The following is a 21,689-nucleotide window of genomic DNA, read 5'->3' as shown; positions in this document are numbered from 1 at the left end:
ATAGCTTTCCCTTGCTTAAACAGCACTTTCCAGACAGTGAAATGTATGACCTGTTGACTCGCAAAGGTATATATGCATACGATTATTACTGTTCTGGCGCACGCTTAAGTGAGGAGAAACTACCTCCAATTGAAGCTTTTTACAATTCACTGACCAACAGTGAATGCACAGCCGAGGAGTATGAGTTTGCCAAGAAGGTGTGGTCCAAGGGGGATTGTAAAAATGGGTGGGATTATTATAGACTGTACTTGGCCAGTGACGTTCTAACTCTGTTGGATATACTCTGTAAGAACACAAACCAGATCCATTCAGACTTCGGGTTAGATATAGGCTATTATTTTTTCGCACCCCATTTAGTGATGGATTTAATTTTAAAAATTAGCAGGGAGGAAATAGGCCTAATCACCGACGTAGATCAGCACCTTTTTGTAGAGCGTTCAATGAGGGGAGGGTATGTTTTTCATGGGGACCGCGTCTTATCAACCGATCCGAGCGGACAAAGCACCGGTGCAAAGTCAAATGCAGTGTTCTTGGACATGAACTCATTGTACCCCTCGGCAATGTCACACTAATCTTTGCCGTGTGGAAACAATCAATGGCTTGAGAATCCTTGTGAGTTCTCCGACATTACCATCGTTAAGGACAATGGGCCAAAAGGATGGTTCTTTGAAGTTGACGGTCACATTCCGCTGGCGTTTCACAACTCAGTCAAAGATTTTGTCTTTCCCTGTATCAATCGGCCGGTGAGCAGGGACTCTCTGAGCCCCTACAATCGTTCATTGGTTGAGGATATGGGGATGCACTGGACTCCCTCTAAACAGAAACTGATTGCTGATTTGGACCCTAAAGAGAATATCGTTGTTCACCATGTGCTTTTGCATTGGATGGTGAGCAACGGCTTCAAGATCACTAAAATACACAGGGTCCTGCAGTTCAATCAGCGACCCTACTTGAAAACGTTTATCGACACCTTTGTCGATAAACGCTCTAAGGCAAATTCAAAGGTGGAGAAGGAAATGTACAAGCTCAGTCTAAATTCAGTGATTTAAAAAATCTGTGAGAGCTTACATACCATATTTTAGTGCGACGTTGTGAATGACCGACTCGAGTGCGAGTGAATGATTGCCAATCCCACTTTCGCCTCGTTCAAGAGCATAGTGACCGGCATGGTTCTTCTACACAGGCGAAAGTAAAATGTAGTACTTAACAAGAATATTGCAGGAAGTAGTTCAGTACTAGAAATTTCCAAAAAGCTCATGTTGTCGTTCTTTTACAATGTTTGCAAGGTGCAATGGCCACGGGAGGGGGAAGTTCAAGTTTATTATGGTGATACAGATTCTCTGCTGTTAAAGGTAAATGGGACTGAAGATTTATTGGGTGATTTGCAAAATGGGGTGCACATCAGCTCACAGATGGATTTCACCAACTGGAATCCATCGCTCTACCCCGAGCTGGTGAAACGTCAAGCCCCCAACCAACTATTAAAATTAAAATTAGAGACGGGGAGTGATTTAATATCCAGGGGGTGTTCCCGGGCCCCAAAGTTTATTGCGTGGAAACTCATAGTGGGGAAGAAAAGAAGGCGTGTAAAGGGGTACCTACACATTTTGTAAAGAGCAATTTGAACATGAGCGTGTACAGAGACTGTGTAAAAAGTAGCCTAGTGCCGAGAGCACAAGTGCTTGCAATTCGCTCTCTACAGTATAGAAATGATACTGTGAGAGTGGAAAAAAATGCAATGTCGTGTATATCCGACAAGGTCTATGTGCTCGAGAATGGTGTGACTGTCCTACCCCACGGCCACTACCGTATTTCAGACTGAGTTGAATGCATTGACTATCGCAATCAACTTGGTCTGGATAAATTAACCTAATCTGACTACCCTCCACCACCAACCTGTTCATAAATTAACCTAACCAACTCACCACTAACCCAACCTCAACTAACCTGTAGCAGTGACGACAACTATTCTTTTTCCACCTCTGCCCCGGGGGAGGGGGGGGATCCCGTCCCGCGGCCGCCCAGGGGGGGGGGGTCCCGCCCGTGGCCGGCCGGTCTTCGGCCCCCCGGTCCCCGGGGGTGGGGGGATCCTCACACCTTTAAATTCACTGTAATCAAGTTCAACTGTGCTACTAGCAATTTCCGAGCGTGTGTGTATTTTCTGTTGTATAGAAAATGTTAGATATAGAAATGTGTTTAAGTTGGCATAATGTGTCGTACAGAAAAGTGTTGTATAAACAGTGTTTTTTATTGTACATAAAGTGTCGTACAAAAAGTGTTTTTAAAGACAAAAAGTACTTATTTATAAAGTGTTATCGTTGTTCATGTTGAACAAATAGAGTTTTCATGTTGATCAATGAAATTTTGTCTTGTTGAATAAGTGTTATTATTTTTATCGTTGTTCATGTTGTCTGCAAATATTTGTTTTCATACAGTGCCGAAATAAATGCTAACTTAAAATATTGTTTTTGTTGTTCTTGAATAGATAGATCCATGGGGAAATTATTGCTACTTATTCATTGAGCACATATGATTTACAGTTATTTATATTCCGACTGTTGTCAACAGCATGTATCAATTTAAAGCACCCTTCAGATCGTTTCTGTGTGGCCCCTCAATGTCGGGGAAAACAACACTTTTAGCTAGAATAATTCAAAATTGCGATAAAATGTTTTTGGAAAAACCGAAAAAAATCTACTATTGCTATAGTATTTGGCAGGAGTCCTATGATAAAATAAAAGCTATTGCCACAACCATACCAATACAATTCATAAGAGGACTTGATGTTTTCAATAGTATTGAATCGAACTCGTGGTTGATTATTGATGATTTGGCTGAATCCATTGAAAAGTTCTCAGAGGAAATGTTACAACTGTTCACTGTTTGCTCCCATCATGAACACATTTCTGTTACTCTGGTTCTACAAAATCTGTTTCATCAGAGCAAATGTATGCGAACACTTGCTTTGAATTGCACAGTCTATATTATCTATCGAGTCGTTCGTGATTCTAGCTCGCGCAAAACTCGCAATAAGCAGATATAACCCCGCGCTCCGAAATTTATATTTTCAGCGTACACACAGGCGACTAGCAATCCCTACGGTTACATTGTGCTGGATCTTAATCAGAGCACACCCGAGGATCTACGTGTAGTCACCGACATTTTCAATAATGAAATTACAGTATATCTACCGGTGAACAGTAGAAAAGGCTATTAGTCGCCATTATGACACTGAAGAAACTACACGAACAACGGCATCTATTTTCCGTTTTAAGAATTTCAAAACCAGTGCTTAGGGAGGCCATACTCAAACATGGGGTTGACAATGATTTCATTAATCTAATATCTGAAGTTTTTTTAAATTTGACCGAGGGAAATGTTCAACTGTCAGAAGGTTTTAGACAACGGACAAAGCAACATCGTTCCACTGTACGAGCCTGGGCTTTTAAAAAAACGTTGAAAAATATTAAAAGAACACGGCTCCTTCAAGCAGGCGGTAGCTTTTTCACACTTTTACTACCGATAATTGCAGGACTTGTAAACAGTTTTCTCTAGAGAGAGAATGGCAAAACCATATAAATTGACACCATTTGAACTTGTCCTCTCACCCATCGAACATTTTGAGGACAATCTAAGCAAATTCATTAACGACGAGAATATTGCCGATGACAAAAAACTGCTTTTACTTCAAGATGCATTGCGACGTGTGGAAAAACATAAACCATATGGTGAGAGACCCACCGTCGTCGATCCTTCTAAACAGGAAACATCTCCTCAAGATTCTGCAGTGTAATCAATGGAGAAGGACTTGAATTCAATTGTATCGAAAATTAGAAACCTATTGCCATTGGCCTATCGAGAACAGAGTAAAAGAGTATTATCGTATCTCATGTTGGAAACTGGCGATCAAGTTCAAGTCGATAGCACAGGGAAACGAATTATAATTCAGGGAAAATGTTATAATCTAGTTGATTTAATTTGCGATATGGTGACGAATCGTAAAGGACTCTTATCCTTTGACAATAATCTATGCACCTTTCTGTATGTATCAAACTTTCCCAAAAGTCTTATTAACAATAAGCAAATTCTAAAGAAACTAAGAGAATATAATCCTCCAACAACACCATTTAAAAAAGAAGAAGATTCAATATTTGAAGATACTAGCAGCGTCACTGATTTTAAAAAACCTGTGGCTGCTAGGCAAAAGCGAGGACGAATTGATTGGCCCGCCAGTGTGCAAAAGGGGGGTGGACATTACGCTACGTTTTTATGCTCAAAATGGATGAAGTTTTGAAATGTGTCTACGAAAATATTGGTGAAGCGGGAAGTGTAAGTTCTCCCAAAACGCTTTCTAAAGCTGTCTCCGGCACCACCACATTGAAAAGTTCAAAAAAGTATCAAGAAAAGAAATCGAGTTACACACTGCATCGAAATCACAGGCTTCGCAGCAAACAACATCGACAAACTAAAGCCTTTTTCCCACTGCATATACTGCAAACGGATCTTTTAACTCTAGGCACATTTCAACAACGTCACGATGCCCTCTACAAATATATTCTAGTTGCCATCAGTGTCTTTAGTCGCTATGCTTATGCCATTCCACTGTGGTCAAAGAGAGGTGTTGAAGTTTCTCGGGCCATTGAAAGTATTCTTGAACAGGATTCATATAGAAAAATTCAATCGGATCGTGGCAGTGAATTTGTTAATCCCCATGTGCAAAAGGTTCTTTTGAAATATAATACAACACTTTATCATAGTCACAGTCTGATAAAGGCTGAATTGGCTGAACTATTAATAAGCACTATTCGTCTATTAATTTAAAGATATTGCACATTTAAAAATACATCTGATTTTATTCATGATTTATATAAAATCATGTTTATTTATAATCAACGACCCCATCGATCTCTGTCCAACTCTACACCACCGGATGTTCACTACACTGAAAATGCATTTGATACTTTTCTAAAGCAATACTTTAAGGGTGAACAGGAGAAAAAGAAGAAGAAATTCAATGTTGGTGATACTTTTCGAATTAATAGAACCACCAATATTTTTGAAAAGCCAAATTATTTATGGAGCACCGAACTTTTTAAAGTGTCAAAAATCCTAGACACCATACCCATAACTTATCGGCTGCGAGACACCAAAGATGATGAGATTCTCGGCGGTTTTTATGAATATGAACTGCAAAAAGTTAGAAACACTAGTGAAATTTATCAAATTGAAAAGATATTAAAGAGTCGTACACGCCATGTTAAGAAACATTTACTTGTTCGCTGTCTAGGATACAACTCAGATTTTGATTCTTGGATAAGTGCTTAAGATATTAACAATGCCCAATGATTTCTATGTGACTTTCAAGTCCAACGTTTCTTATCATCTCAAAAACGATTTTAATAGAAAAAGTTATCTTTGGACAAAACTGTCACCCGCCATAAATTTTGATGAACAGTATGAAGTAGCTCTTATCGACTGTATTTTCAAAAATACCTACGGCCTCCCGAGAAAAGATCGTAAATATGATGAAAAAATTATACCCTATGATTGGCCGCCACCAACAGGTGATCAAGAACAAATTCAAAAAATCAATTGGATGGATTATCCATATATTGAATTACCCTACGAGGAGCTCACCTGCATGAATGATTTATGTCGTACTATCAATAAAAGAATGTCTGCTCGTAAAAAAGGAGCTTTTCATTTCAACTATTCAAAGGAGGAAGGCAAGTTCTACATTAGTTCACCCGTTGCCAATGAAAAGGTTATTCTCAATGATAATCTAAAGGACGTTCTTTGCTTTAAGCTCAATATAATCACTTGTAGAAGTCCCGGAAATACTAATTTTATTTTCGCTGACTACCAACCTGCCTTCTCCACGGACACTTGTGTATTTCTCTACGCTACATTTGTGAAAACATCTCGGGTTGATAATTCAAATGTTCCCCTCCTACTAGTTCTTGAATGAAAAACCAATCAAGAACATATTCACCACTACAATATAAAGCATCTTCAGTATATCCCCGTAAACACTTCCTATTTGGAACTCTGTCAGTTAACACTAAGAACTGAATTGTGTGATCCAATAGCAATTTCAAAAGGGTTGGCTGTGATTACATGCCATTTTCGACCCATCGTTCAACTACAAGATGTCTAATAGAAAAGTGGTATTCACTTGTCCTGATATTGACTGCTATGTTAATACTCTTGGCCAAAGACAACAGGGCAACGGAATGGACTATTACAAAGGTCGCTCGTCAATGTCTGGCTACGGTCTTGGCAGTTGGTTTGCTAAGCTGTTTCGCTCTTCACTACCACTGGCTAGAAAATATCTTGGACCGGCTGCGACAGATTTTGCATCCTCTACCCTATACGATTGGGGCTCTGGCAATGATTTTAAAAAAAGTGCTTCGTAAAATCTTAGGTCCAGTGCGCGAACCCTTGGCGAGAAATTAAAACAAAATGGTAAAGATTTAAAAAGGTCAAGAAACAACACATACCTCATCAGTCTCTACTCAGGACAGAAACTAAAGACATCCCTTTTATCAAAGAAAAGAAGGAAAAAGTCGACCCGTGCTGTAAACAGAAGCCCCATGAATAAAATTGTCAGATCGAAACTAGATTTCTTCTCCTAAAATGTCCTACCTACCACAAGGATTCTCAAACTTCAATCACCGCCTCATTGAATCTATTCAATGCCGAAAATGTTGATGTGAGTATTAAGCATGGATACTATGAACAATTTTATCCACTACAACCCCTCTTCGATAAGATCCAATTTCATATTTAGTCCAATTAAGAATACTTCGTAGATTTATCGTCCTCATTTATAGATTTACAAATGAAAGTCTGGAAATCCGATAATACAATGCCGATTCGGGGCGATGGGGTATCCTATGAAAATTATATACTACATAATTTATTTCGTCAAATTAGTGTCTACATCAATGGCACACTGGTGAGCACAAGTAACAATCTCTCCAATTATACAAGGTATATGCAATTCATGTTGATGACGCCCAAGTCGTACAAGGAATTGAGAGGCACCTCCAATGGATATTAATATATTACTAATACTGATAGTACAGATGCACTTAAAAATGCTACAACTAGCGAATTACATCTAGTTGGAAAAATATATCATGAAATATTTAATATACCCCAATAGCTGCCGCCCAATGTTAAAGTTGATATAAAACTAACGCCTGCACCATCCAATTTTATTTTGAGAAAAGAACTTGCTGCCAATCCTGATGTAAGTCTCTCCCTCACCTCTGCAATACTTCATGTACACAAACAACAAGTCACGAGTTCTGTTGCTTTGGCCGTGGAAAAACTGAGAGCCAATGGCAACAATATTAAACTACTTGGTCCTCATACAATCACCAATCAACGTCATATTGCCATGGGGTCACGCACCTTCAACTACTCATCCTTTATCAACGGCTAAATTCCGTTAAAATTGACTTTGTCCTTTTTGATGAGTACTTGGTCAAGTAGATCAATGATATAATGCCCTCGGACCGTCGAACGGCTTGGGCTGTAATTGTGTTCATGCAAAGTAAACGGAATACCGCTTTACAATCACTCTTTTGAAAGATCCTATAGAACACAGCACGGACTGACCCTGCAAACCCTAGATCACGACTGACATCTCTTTGAAAATGGTATAACCGAAGATATGTTTGCTAAAACACATGGTGTCATTGTACTGGATTTGTCGGGTACACAGGATATGAGTATCGTACGTACGGGGAGTGTGCGTTTAGAGTGTACATTTGCCGACCCTTTGGCTGAGAGTATTGCACTAATCTCACTAAATCAATATGAAACCTATTGGGAAATCACTCCCGAAGGCAGTGTTCTACTAGACTTAGCGCCATGAACACCAGTCAAATAATCAATGTATTTAATATGGACCCCTACATGTCCCAGTACAAATCCAATGGTCTGCCCTCGGACTTTCTTGGAAAAATTCAAAGTGTCAACAATACCTTGATTATTGTAAATAGCAGTCCGTCGACAGTGCTGACGGGTCATTGGCTGTGCATCTTTCAAACAATGAAGACGATTGAATTTTTTGATCCTCTTGGGCTACCCTATACATTCTACACGCCTCACATCAGCAACTATATTGAGAGCAGTGGGAAAACCATTATTCAAAATCGTAGGAGGGTGCAGGATCTAACGACTAAAAGCTGTGGCTTCCATGCACTACTATATTTTGTGTTCCGATGTCGTGGCTATACTTACAAGCAGTTTATCCACATTTATGTTGACAATCCCCATCTGAACGACTTTCTAGTGGAAAATATCCTCTCAGACCTATACAGTATTGATTTCAGTGCCCTAAGAGTAAAGTGCTTAAAAAATGTATGTGAGTTTGTTTATTAATAAAATGTATATATATACAACAATATCTTTAAATCTTCACTTTAGATTTCTTCATCTTCGATGTATAGGCAACTATCATGAACCACTAATGCTGGTAAATCATTTGGATTCACTGTATATTGATCTTGATTGACTGCAAAGTCAAGGTCACATTTTCTACAGTACAATGTAACTTCACTCTTGTCATATCTCTTTGTATAGTCAATGATACTATTTGCATTCATATTATGAAATTCAAGAGTTTCAATATGTCTATTTGAAGCAATATCACATACAGTGTTTTCAAGTGGTGAATCACATTCGGTAACTGCCAAATAAAAATCACTTGGTTCATAGTCATAGCAGGTGGTGTCATCACAACGATGACGTAGAAAACAAATTGTCTTGTTACCCCATCCGTTGAATCGTAGACCAGATTCCTCTTCCCTGAATAATTTAAATCCGCGACGATACCAATGTCGTAGAAATAAACTAAAAACACGTTTGGGATTCATTCCAATCATAGCGCGGTAAGTATTATCCCACTGATCACAATTATCATAGTGACAATTGGAGCACAGGTGCCCTCTAGGATGAGAGTCACACACCTCCTCAAGACATGAATTACATCCTTTAATTTGTACTGCATAGCCTCTATGTAATTTACAAGGATTACATAATTTACACTTTTCACTATAGTCATCAATAATTGTACAATTCTCACATTGATTCCAACAGCCAAGAGTGTACATGCACAATGGACATATAGAGAACATTTTTCGGTTTCCGATGTCAACTCACTCACAACTAAAACGAAACTGTTCCTGTTCGTACGATAAATTCAATGAGAGGGACATGGGGGGAGAGAGGAGTAACTCTGAGACGTTACCTCCTTTGAATGATGGGGGAGCCATCTACATTGAATCCATTGGCACTGTTTTCAAAATTATATCCACAATATGATTCTACCTGGTTCCAATTAATATATCAATAAATTGAGTATAAGCATTTGAATCACATTTTAAAAGTTTCATACAATAGTCCAATGGGGGAGAATCCCTCCTCATTATATTTTCAAGTGTTCCCCGACAAGAGAATATCCTGTGTTTAAGAGATAACTCGTGAAAATCATCATCCAAAATCAAATGTTTTTCCATAAACACTATATTTGATCTAATTCTCTCTTTCTCAAATTTATTCATTTTTCAATCCTTTCACTCTGACCGTTGACCCTAGACTGACCCTGATTCGTCAGCTCTAACCAGAAAAGCATGTAAAATTAGTGATATAGTTTATTGTCTTCAATATGTTTCACTAATGCACTTCAAGCACATTGAAGTCTATTCACATATGCTATATCAACTTTTGAAGTGAAACATAATTGATCCTCCATTTTAAATTTGCTCAAGGATATCACATATCTTGCATATACTGCATCCCATTCCAGACAAATCCGCGATCCATTCTTGATTTCCACCGCAATTTTTGGTGCTCTTGTACTATTATCACCAACTCCACAATCAACTTCTAATAGTGTAAACATTCCACTCATCACCATCACAAATATATATCCAAATGAGTAAAGTCCAAACTGTTCTTCTTGTCACTCCTTGAATTCTATTCACAGACTAATAAAACTATAGCAAAAAAAACCCGTTCCTTATATTACCACCGTCACTAATATGTAAACAAAGCCCTCTGTTTGGCTGAAAAGGGGGATGTATCCGACTCGCTGATTGGCTGAGAAGGACACACGTGATCTAACTGTTTTTAGGAATGTCATAACATTTGGTTTGAGCAACAACAATAAATACTATTTCTGGATCATCCATAAAACAGACATGAAAAACATCAAATAAATCGAAGAACACACATAACCATCCATAAAAACAGACATAAATGTGAGAAAGTTCCTGTTTTTCAAATTCTCACTGACAAAAACCATAAAACATCCATAATTTGATGTTGACATTCGAGAAAAACATCAAATAAATCGAACAATACACATATCCATTCAAGAAAACAACCATAAATGTGACAAAATTCATGGTTTTTCAAGTGAGAAAATTCCTGTTTTTTCATTCTCACTGAGAAAACCATAAACCACGTGGTCATGTCACGAGTCGGACCCCCTCCTCTACTTACTTCTCAATAACCAATACAATATGTAAGCAATGGGCAAAGTTCATAACTTGCAGCCCTTCCCCTGGGAACTGTGTGGGATTAAGTCATCCTAAAAGACATATTTATTAGATTTTCGACGATGCTGAAAAAAATGGCTGTCTCAAAATTTTAATTGGGTGACTTGAAATGAGCGTGGGAGGGGGCCTAGTTGCCCTCCATTTTTTGGTTACTTAAAAAGGGCAATAGAACTTTTAATTTCCGTTCCAATGAGCCCTCCTAAGATATTTTAGGACCACTGAGTCAATACGATTAACCATGGGAAAAAAAAAACAAACAAACAAACAAATAAACACGCATCCATGATCTTTCTTCTGGCAAAAAATTTAAAAAATTCCACATTTTTGTAGATAGGAGCTTAAAACCTCTACATTAGGGTTGGGTTCTCTGATACGCTGAATATGATGGTGTGACTTTCATTAAGTTTCTATAACTTTTAGGGGGTCTTCTCCCCTTTTTTCGAAAATCAGCCAAATTTTCTCAGGCGTGTAACTTTTGATGGGTAAGGTTAAACTTGATGAAACTTATATATTTGAAATCAGAATTAAAATCTAATTCTTTTGATGTAACTATTGGTATCAAAATTCTGTTTTTTAGAGTTTCGGTTACCATTGAGCCGGGTCACTCCTTACTTACAGTTCGTTACCACGAACTGTTTGATTGTTCAATCTGAATACAAAGACTGTAGTCTATATCTATATTTAGTCTATATCCATATTGTTCAATCTGAATACGAAGACTGCAGTCTATATCTATATTTAGTCTATATCTATATTGTTCAATCTGAATACGTAGACTGTAGTCTATATCTATATGTAGTCTATATCAATATTGTGTTCTAGACTATAGTCTAGAACACAAACTCTAGGTCATTGTTTCTCAGTCCTTTTGTCTTGAAAGCCCATTCAAAATTGTCTGCATTTGTTTGCGGCAAACCTGAATCTAAAATATTCTAAGAGTTTTATGATACGACAACTAATTATTTACATAATTCTGTTCTAGTCTAGTGTAGCCAAAACAGTATCGGTTACTTAAAAAAATGGATAACGTTTTTTTCAGAAACTGAGATCAGACACATATTGCTATACTAATTAGGCCTTATTAGTACATTAAAAAAGCCAAGAAATGCTAAATTGCGGTCGCGCTGATAGCTAAACGCTAGATGGCGTTAATAGTTTTTGTCGATATTAGCACCAGTTTCCACTCTTTATAAGTTACCTATACTCTGTGCTGCACCCCTTCTTTTAAAAAGGACAACATAATAATAAAATTATTACTTCATTTAATTCAATAAACTGTCAATTTATCAAATTTTCATAGACGCATCCTGTTCAAATGATCCCGGCCCCCCCCCCCCTAATGCTATTTTTGGCTACTAATTAAAATCATATTTTTGGAGGAAACATTTAGATTAAGAGAGTTCAGCTTTTCAAGCAGGTCCAACAGAAATACAATTATACACCAGTAAACGTCATAAGCGTCACTAAACGCCGTTAAACTCCGTCATAAAGAGAAAATTGAAACACATTATTTTTTTTTTTTGCAACAAGATAAAAGTGCCTCTGCTAAGGTACACGAGACGTTTTACCACCTTTAACTTCGAAAAGCAACGCGCTTGCATATGAAATAATAAGTTTCGGCGTTGTAAAATTCGGGAAAATTGACTAACTGGTGAAATTATGTTGAAATTGACCATTTGATAACTCAGTTCTTATAACTCAACATATTTGACGTCAAGTCTTGAAACTGTGAAGAATCAGTGAAAAAATTCCCTGTGAAGAATCAGTGACGCTTATAATATTGGATGTTCTTGGTGCAGAAGTGAGATAAATTCCTTAGTAATGCTATAAACACTTTTGGGGCATTCATGTATGCAAAGATCGACACAATGTTCTTTCACAGGGAAAAAAAGCTTAAATTTTTTTCTTTTGCAAGCTCAGATACATTTTTGCCTGTCGTCACTCTCTCTAAATGTTCTCGTTCGTTCTCTTTCTCGTTCGTTCTCTCTAAATCGATCTCGACATGAGATCGGTAATATACCTACTATTTCAACGTAAAATAACAAATGCAATTATTATCAATTGGCAAAACCTCTAGTGGCACATTTAGCACCTCACAAGAAATACTGGCTTCCCACGACACATATGCAGAGAAACTGATCCAGATAAATTACCTCCCCTAATGGTCGTATCCAGGGGGGGGGAGTGGGAGGCACCCGATTTCACGGATTCACGTTTTGGGGCAGGAAAAATATAATATAATAAGGGCTAAGAATATAAAAGAAGTGCAGGTTTTGGCCAACCTATTTCCACGTATAATCATTAAGATCAATATAATAGCGAAAGACATTTAAATTTGAAAACACTTGAGCAATAACATTACCATATCTACAATACGAAAAGTGGGTTTCTACACATTAGATTTGTTAAAACTTCCAGATTAAATCCAATGCAGAAATGATTATGGTTATTATAACAACTAAAACACAACAACTAAATATAGTACACACACCGGTTTAAAGTTGGGCAATACGACATGCATTAAAGAACAGATGTCATCAATTAGTGTAGCACATGACTAACGATACTACTTAAATAGGCACCGCAATTAAATTGCCTTTCAAATCTCACAGGATCTGCCCGTCAAAACCTTGATTTCTTGTTATCTGTCATGAGGATCTTGGGGCAGAGGGGATATGTTTTGTAGGAGAGGGAAAAAAGAAAACCAATAGCCGTTCAGCCCAAAGTAGAGCGGAAAAAAGGGCCAACAACAAATTTTTCCGAACGGCTTTAAAATTAAAACCATCAATTACCGGGCCAAAAGGAACCCTAATGCCGAAAATATTCAATCTATAAGGTCGAGAGGGTTTTTTCTTTAATTGACTTGAAAATTATTTTCGAAAGAAATAAAAATTCTACCGATAAGAAAAACAGGAAAAAAAGAGAAAAAGAAAAAAGGTGACTTAAGATGTCAATTTCTTTTTATAATTATTTATATTCTATGTTTGTTTGTATGTTTGTTTATGTTTTATAATTCTTATGTACCAAACGAGTAACACACTTTAGCTGACAAAGTATTCCAGACAGTATGACAGGGAGCCAGGGGATTGAAGTTTGATCTGACAGACGGGATTAATGGGATGGAAATGTTGTCCGAATCATGAAAATGATACAAAGATTGATCAGAGGCAAGAGATTGGCTAGTTCTGAAAGCCGCAGGAGCATCGCAGTGTAGTTACAAGAAAGCAAAAGACACACATGTGACAATGCAAAGTGACTCCAAATCAAGTAATGGCTTTATGCCAGAAAAATTAAATAAAAAAAAAAACAAGATTTTTTAACTGAAAGTAAGGAGCAACATTAAAACTTAAAACAAACAGAAATTATTCCGTAATGAAAGGGGCTGTCCCCTCCTCAACGCCTCGCTCATTAAGCTAAAGTTTTTTATTGTTTTAAAAAATAGAGTTGTGAGAAAGAGTCTAACTTTAGCGTAAAGAGCGAGGCGTAGAGGAGGGGACAGCACCTTTAATATACGGAATAATTTCTGTTAGTTTTAAGTTTTAATGTTGTTCCTTACTTTCAGTTAAAAAAAAACTTGTTTTTTTATTTAATTTTTGAAGGTTTTTGAATTAATGCAGGTTTTGATTTTGGCTCACCGTACATCAATAATTAAAACGAAATTTGCATATTATTTTTACTTTTATTTGGCTAAATGGCTTCTTCGAAAGTTGTTTAATTTTATTTACGAACGTTTTTATTAATAATAAATATATACGTAACTTACGAATTAACTTACGCAACGAACTTCTATATCCATATGTTTTTAATACGTATATTGGGGGGGTCGCCCCCTAGTCAATACCTCGCTCTTTACACTAAAGTTCGAATTTTCTTCCAATTCTTTAACAATGACCCCTTAATCACAAAGGCCGTTAATTAGAATAAATAGCTCTTATGAAGTGCTAAAAAATCTTTGGCTTAAAGAGCGAGGTATTGACTAGGGGGCAAACTCAATCATATACTTAATAATTTCTGTTCGTTTTAAGGTTTGATGTTGCTCCTTATTTTCAGTTGAAAAACTTGTTTATTTTTTTATTTAATTTCTGATTGTTTTTTTAAATAATGCTGGTAAATCCGGCACCCCTTCATAGCAATGTCGCTTCCCCCATGGAAAGACCCTCCCACATAACCCCCCCCCCCCCCACAACCAGAAAAAATTCCCCTTGAAAACGTCTGTATACTTCCCAATAACCAATACTATATGTATTGTGCTGTCTTCAAGTGATGATATGTCTGTGTATGACATACCAGGTTTTACTGCATACCACTCAACCAGATCTCTAACTAAGTACTCAGGTGGTATATCCCTTTTTGTCTGAAGTAATCTTAATGTTGGGAGACGTACATCTTGAGAAGATTTTTGATCCATTCATAAATAATAGAAGTGTGTATGCTTTGACTGTTGACCTTCCATGTGATATAGTAAGTTGAGACACTTTTTGCTTATTTTAGAAGCCTCCACCTTTCGTTATAGCAAAACTTTCTGAATTAAATTATGAACTGTACTCAATTGGTAAGCTTGCTTCAAGAAATGTTCTTGTGCTTTGAGACTTTAACTGCAATTTATTGAAAATTGGGTGTTGTAATGAGTCTGACCGTTTTTTTTTTTTTAATCTATTTCTTCCTATGGCCTCCTTCCTTGCATTTTCTTTCCTACTCGTGTTGATCCAGTCAGATCTTCTGCAACTCTGATTGACAACATTTTTCTGTCTTCTAAAAATGATATTAAATTTTCCTCTGGTATTATTTTCTCTGATCTTTCTGACCATTTTCCAATTAATTGTTCTGTTCCCAAATTAAAAATGCTGAGCCAAGAAGATACCAGAGGTGAGTCTTATTCAAGAATTTATAGTCAGAGCAATGTTCATAACCTTATGTCTGATCTTAGTGCTAGTGATTGGTGTTCAGTAATGAATTCTGATGATGTTAATAGGGCTTCAGCCTCATTAATAAGTCGGCTGACAACACTAATTGAAAAAAATTTTCCCCTTGTAAAATCTTCAAGTAAATATAAACCCAAGATGCCTTGGATGTCTTCTAGTCTTGTGAGATCAGCAATTCAGAAGTCAGAGCTTTTTAAGCTGGCTTGCAAAAGCCTTGATCCTGATGATTTATCAAACTATAAGCATTATAAGAATGTACTAACATCAACAATCAGACTAGCTAAAAAGAATTATTTTTTGTTGAAAATTCAGGAATGCAAAGGTAATTTACAAAAAGTTTGGAGTGTAGTTAATGAAGCTTTATCTCGTAGGAAACAATCAAAGAAACAGCCTAATGCCTTCAAGAATGTAGATAGTTCAACTGTTGAAAAAGCAGCTGTACCTAGTGCCTTCAACTCTTTCTTTTCCCCCCTACCAACTGTAATGTCCGCCTCCTTTCCTAATCTAGGTAAATCTTCACCAACTGAGAGAAGTATTTTTCTTACTCCTTATACAAGCATAGAGATCTGTGATTTTATTTCTTCTTTAAGCAGCAGTAACACACCTGATGCGCTTGGACTAACAAACCATGTGCTTAAGTCTGTTTCTTCTTATGTTGTTGAACCTCTTACCCATATTTTTAATCTATCTATTTCAAAAGGTGTATACCCTGATTTGTTTAAAATTGCAAAAGTAATCCCTCTTTTTAAGAAAAGTGACCCCAGCTTAGTGTCAAATTATAGACCTATATCAATTCTCCCAATTTTCTCGAAATTACTTGAAAAAGTTGTGCATAAGAGGCTTTTTTCATTCCTGTCGACTGGTGCTTCAAATGGAAGCTGTTTGTTCTGTCTGATCACCAGTATGGCTTCCAACCTAAACTCTCTACTGCATGTGCTCTAGTTAACTTTACAGAATTTGCGCGTGTAAACTTAGACAAGGGTCGTTGTGTTATAGGACTGTTTCTTGATTTTTATAAAGCTTTAAACATGGTAGATCAGTTTGTCTTACTGGGAAAACTGTCTCTACTTGGAGTTCGGGGAATTGCCTTTGAATGGTTTAAATCTTACCTGTCTAATAGATCTCAGTTTGTGTGTTATGATGGGAAATATTCTGATCTAGCCTCGGTTTCCAAAGGGGTACCTCAAGGTTCAGTTTTGGGACCACTCCTCTTTCTTATTTGTATTAATGATCTTTCTCTATCTCCCAACCTTGATTCCCACACTGTTTTGTTTGCAGACGATATTAATTTTTTTATCGTTTCTAACGATCTGCCCTCTGCTGTTGCTAAGGCTCAGCTTCTGCTCAACCATGTGTGTGAATGGTGTGAGCAGAACGGGGTGCTGTTGAATAGTTCTAAGAGTAGTATTACTCATTTTCGAACCCCATACCACATGTCTGAACCTTCCCCAACAATCTTTGTTTTTTATGGTACTGATATAATTCCCCAGTGCTCTTGTGTTAAACTTCTTGGTGTACATGTTGATTGTTTTCTTTCTTTCAAAACTCATATTTCCTATACACATTCTATAATTTCTCGTCAAGTGTCTATGCTTCATCGTGCCAATCAATTTCTTCCTCCCGATGTAATGCTTTCTCTTTACTATGCCGTTTTCCTTCCTTATCTTTCTTATTGCTGCACTGTACGGGGCAATACTAACTATTCTTCCCTTCGGCAACTCCGAACAACACAAGATAGAGCGGTGAAGGCAATTTTTCTCCTTCCCCGACTCTATCCTACAGCTGATCTTTACAGTAATACAGGTCTAGATGCCTTAGATGTGGTTATCAAGAAGCAGAACCTAAAACTAGCTCATCGAGCCTTCAATTTCTCGCCTCCTCCAAATATCTTATCCTACTTTGATCTAGCATCAACACGTAAGTGCCACACTTTGCTTCGGAGCTCTGTTCGCCAATTTCGACTGTCTAAAAAGGTATCCTCAGCAGCCCAGAGGTGACCTATTTATAGAGCAAATGCTCTTTGGAACTCTTTTCCCAGTGAAATTTCTCTTATTAAAAACTCTTCTTCCCTTTGCAGAAAAATATTCTCTAAGGCTTGAAATAATTTCGTTTTTTTTCTTTATTTCTTTATTCATTTTGCTTTATCTATTTATTCCGCTTTACTTTATATAGTTTTTTTTTCTCCTCTCTCATTATGTTGAATGAGATTTGAACCCCGCTGTTTAATACTACTATTAATGGTTTGGGTTTTTAATAAATTACAGGACATTTTCAGTTCAGATAAAATTAAGTCAATGGTTATTGTGTAGCAGTTGCTTGTTTTTTGTTGTTTTTTTTTTGTTGATTTTTATCGCATTGTGTTTATATTTTTGAGATATTGTTGTATTTTATTTTACTTACCTGATTTGTTTTTTGTGGATTTTTTTATTTATAAGATGTACTCTACAATCTATGCTTCTTGGGACCTCTAGCGCTTAAGTGTATTTATGTATTTATTGTAGTATTTAATAAATTGAATTGAATTGATTAAAAAAACATTGGGTAAAGTTCATAAGTTTCAGACCTCCCCCCTAGGGAATTTGGGGGATTAAGTCATCCTAAAAGACATATTTACTATATTTTCGACCAAGCTGAACAAAATGGCTATCTCAAAATTTAGATCAGGTGACTTTGGGGAAACAATGAGCGTGGGAGGGGGCCTAGTTGCCCTCCATTTTTTGGTCACTTAAAAAGGGCACTAGAACTTTTAATTTCCGTTCGGATGAGCACTCCCACGATATTCTAGGACCCTTGGGTCGATACGATCACCCCTGGAAAAAAAAAACACAAAAAAAAACAAATACACACGCATCTGTGATCTTTCTTCTGGCAAAAAATTAAACTGATTTATATATATATATATATATATATATATATATATATATATATATATATATATATATATATATATATATATATATATTATACATATATTTTTATATTTTTTATATTTTTATATATATATATATATATTATATATATATATATATATATATATATATATATATATATATATATATATATATATATATATATATATATATATATATATATATATATATATATATATATATATACTGAGAGTAGTAGGCACTTATAGGGCAGTGGCGTCAACTGGGAAGGGGTATGTGTCCCCTTGAATTTTTTCCTCCACCCTCCAAATTTTGAAAACTGTGTTGTTTGAGTGTTTTAATTGAAAATGCCTTTTTTGTGTTTTTATTGAATAAATTGAAAAAAAAGATAAATTTGTCCCTAGATTTTCATAAATAAATTTTGTCACCCCCCCCCCCCTTCAGTTTCGTGAATTGATTTCACTGGAATAGAGGCCTAATAGTGCTAATTTTAGTTACAATGCAACCACTGGTCAACCCTCCCAGTTTCTGGCCATGAGGCAGGGTATTTTGTAGAATATGCTCCGGAGATTGGATGGATTGAAGCCAGTAATGACTGCAAGAATTATGCACGATGTGTCCAATCCCCTGGACATATTAAGCGCCAACCGTGGCACAAGAAAACATCACTGAAAAGCAATTGGAGGTGGGAGAGAGAAGTTCCTAGATACAGGGATCTAGTGCCGCTTGCCACTGACGGTTGACGCAAGGTGGACGACTTGACCCTCTCTTACGCGGGAGGACCCTTGCTACCCAAGTTAGTCTGAAGCTGGCTGATGGGGTTCTCTGGATGGGAGAAAACACTTATGGACACCTTGACATTACAAAAAAGGTTCTTCTATAATGGGAAAAGAACAAAGAGATAAGTAAGCCCCATTTCAAAGTACCAGCACAAGGGGGAAGGGGGCAAGTAGCCCAAATTAAGATCGAATTTTTACAGGGTCTTAACAAACATCTAAGGGGAAGGAGGTTACTTATTTCCCTCAATCTCTAAGCGTGGGTTTTTTCGGTACGTGAAAATTAAAAAAAAAATCGAGAAAAAAACACATAACTTTACCAATAATGTGCGATCATCATTTGAATCCAAGCCAAAAATAGAGGGAAAAATAACACTGATTCAACCACATTAAATATCAAGGAAGAATACGAAAAACTGATATTGCAATCAATTCCGTCTATTTGTTACTTCCTTATCGCACAAGAAGGAATTCAGAAAAAAAGAACTTAGCATATTTGGAAGTCTTACAAAATCAACTAGAACAGAGAGACCAACGTCATAGGAATCTAACAACTGGCAAATAGGAACTGTATTTCCAATAAAGTTTTAGAAGAGATACAAGGGGCAAGTGCATTGATAAATATCAAGATTCCAAAAAGTTCTCCAATATTAAAAATGGATAAAGATGAACTTGTCTTAGGATAAAAGAAAAAGACAATAGGAACGTTTTTAAACATTCAGCAATAAATAAATTACATGATAGCCCTTTTGAATTAACAACGCGCAACTCAACTTTAAATGGGAAAAAAGAAGCAGGATAGAAAGAGGACATAATAGTGCTACCGATGCAAAAAATAAATTATTCTTATTGTTCAAGGGGGGGGGGGGGTTCGAGTGATTTCAGGTTCTTTTTCAAAACAGGCTACATGTAAATTTGCTTTCAAAACAACATTTTACAACTACGACTATTCGTAATAACAGTTACAATTCCTGAATCAGCTACAAATGGCAATTTTTCTCGTTTTTGACAGTTTTTTTTTTCAAAAAGCGTTTTTAAATTTTCGATTACTGTGGGCTGAATTTTCGTTCTTACGTAGGTTGAAGATATTACTGCAACCCTGATGAGTGCAAGCTATAATAAAAATTGAAACCTCTACAGTAGAGATCTTTGATATATTGAGTTTAAATGCATGATTTTCATTAGAATCACTTGAATTTTGGGGGTATTTCTCCCTTTTTTCGAAAAATCAGGCAAATGTTCTTAAGTTCCTAGCTTTTCACTAGCAAGATCAAACTTGATGAATTCTGTATATTTGGAATCAGCATAAAAAGCCAAATCTTTTAATGTGTTACTTATTATCAAAACTCCATTTTTAGAGTTTTGGTCACTATGGGGCCTAGTCGTTCCTTGCTTACAGTTTGCCATCACGAACTGTTTGAAAAGACAAGAAAAGGGTTGCGAAAAAGGGGAGAGATAATACAAGTTTGCATTATCTAAACTGTATTTATGAATACTATAAATTGTGGCAACAACCACAACATCAAGGCCATATCTAAAATTTTTGCTTGGGAGAGCGGGGGGGGGGCAAAAACTTTTAAAAAAGCAATCAAAATTTGTTTATATCTATACTTATTACTTTTTTACGAGTCAGACAAAAATTTCAGGCAGGGACGATTTCAGTCGGACAAACTACTATTACTAACAACTCACCGCAGCACCAAGCCGTCTGAAGCCTACACGGCTACGCACACTCCTCCTCCATCACAGTATATTCAAAGCCTCCCTCTTTACACCCTCCCAGGAAGTTCCCATTCCTTTAAATATTTCTTTATGGCATTCTTCCATCCCAACCGTGGATGAGCTGCTTTCTGTTTAGCCCTAGAAGGTTGGCCGAAAAGGACACTATCTTATTTAGCAAGAGCAACAGTGATTTTCCAAAGTCATCGTATCTCTACTGATTAATTGGGCTTTGATCATGAGGGGTCTTGCTTTAAATCCGTCCACCACTACTACACACACAAAAAGAAATTATGAGGAAATGTCCATCACAAATTGTGCACGACCTACAGACCAATGCGCCTTTACACAATAGGTTTTTGAAACTTACCAGGACCTAACTCCCTTTTAAACTGATTCAAGACTGGAATCGTTTAAAATAGTGTCAGGACTTAGTTTGTTATGTACTGACTTAGCTCACTTATGTACTTAATCTATCACTACTTGTCTTAATTCTTGTTTTCACTGAGTTAGGACTTATCTTTTTTTTAAATTAACAAAATCTCACGACCTCGACTTACCTCACTTTCACACAAGTAAAGACTTGACTCGTTGCTATGTCAGATCTTAGCTCGTTTTTTACCGAATTAGTTCACAACTTGGGCTTAGCTAGTTTGGCCCTACGATTAGGCATCCTTGTATGGTTCCAGTTTACAAAATCTACAATATGGCTACCTTTCTGATAAAAATTTGAGGTGGGGGAAGGAGGGGGCTGAAAAAGACAAAGGCTCAATCTGTGCCTCCAATACCATGTATCTAAATTATTTG

At 36.7% G+C, this 21,689-nt stretch overlaps 1 protein-coding gene across 8 annotated transcripts in view; it reads right to left on the bottom strand.

The window, feature by feature from the left end:
- Synd (protein kinase C and casein kinase substrate in neurons protein Synd) overlaps positions 1 to 21,689 on the bottom strand; it is a 206,605-nt gene that overhangs the window by 168,036 nt on the left and 16,880 nt on the right. Inside the window, exon 1 of one of the 8 annotated variants that reach the window (XM_089089309.1) lies at positions 19,673 to 19,692. The exons of 5 other annotated variants lie outside the window; for them this stretch is intronic. The gene's annotated coding sequence lies outside the window, so the exon portion shown is untranslated. Of the gene's footprint in view, positions 1 to 12,936; positions 12,996 to 19,483; positions 19,639 to 19,672; positions 19,693 to 21,689 lie in introns of those variants that run through there. 2 more of the 8 variants (XM_089089307.1, XM_089089308.1) reach the window with 2 other exon arrangements.

Source organism: Artemia sp. Qi Xiang Cuo, chromosome 5 (assembly GCF_049724085.1).
Source record: "Artemia sp. Qi Xiang Cuo chromosome 5, ASM4972408v1, whole genome shotgun sequence".
NCBI classification, from domain to species: Eukaryota; Metazoa; Arthropoda; class Branchiopoda; order Anostraca; family Artemiidae; genus Artemia; species Artemia sp. Qi Xiang Cuo.
Note: the sequence above shows the minus strand (reverse complement) of the source record. Positions and strands in the feature narration are given on the sequence as shown.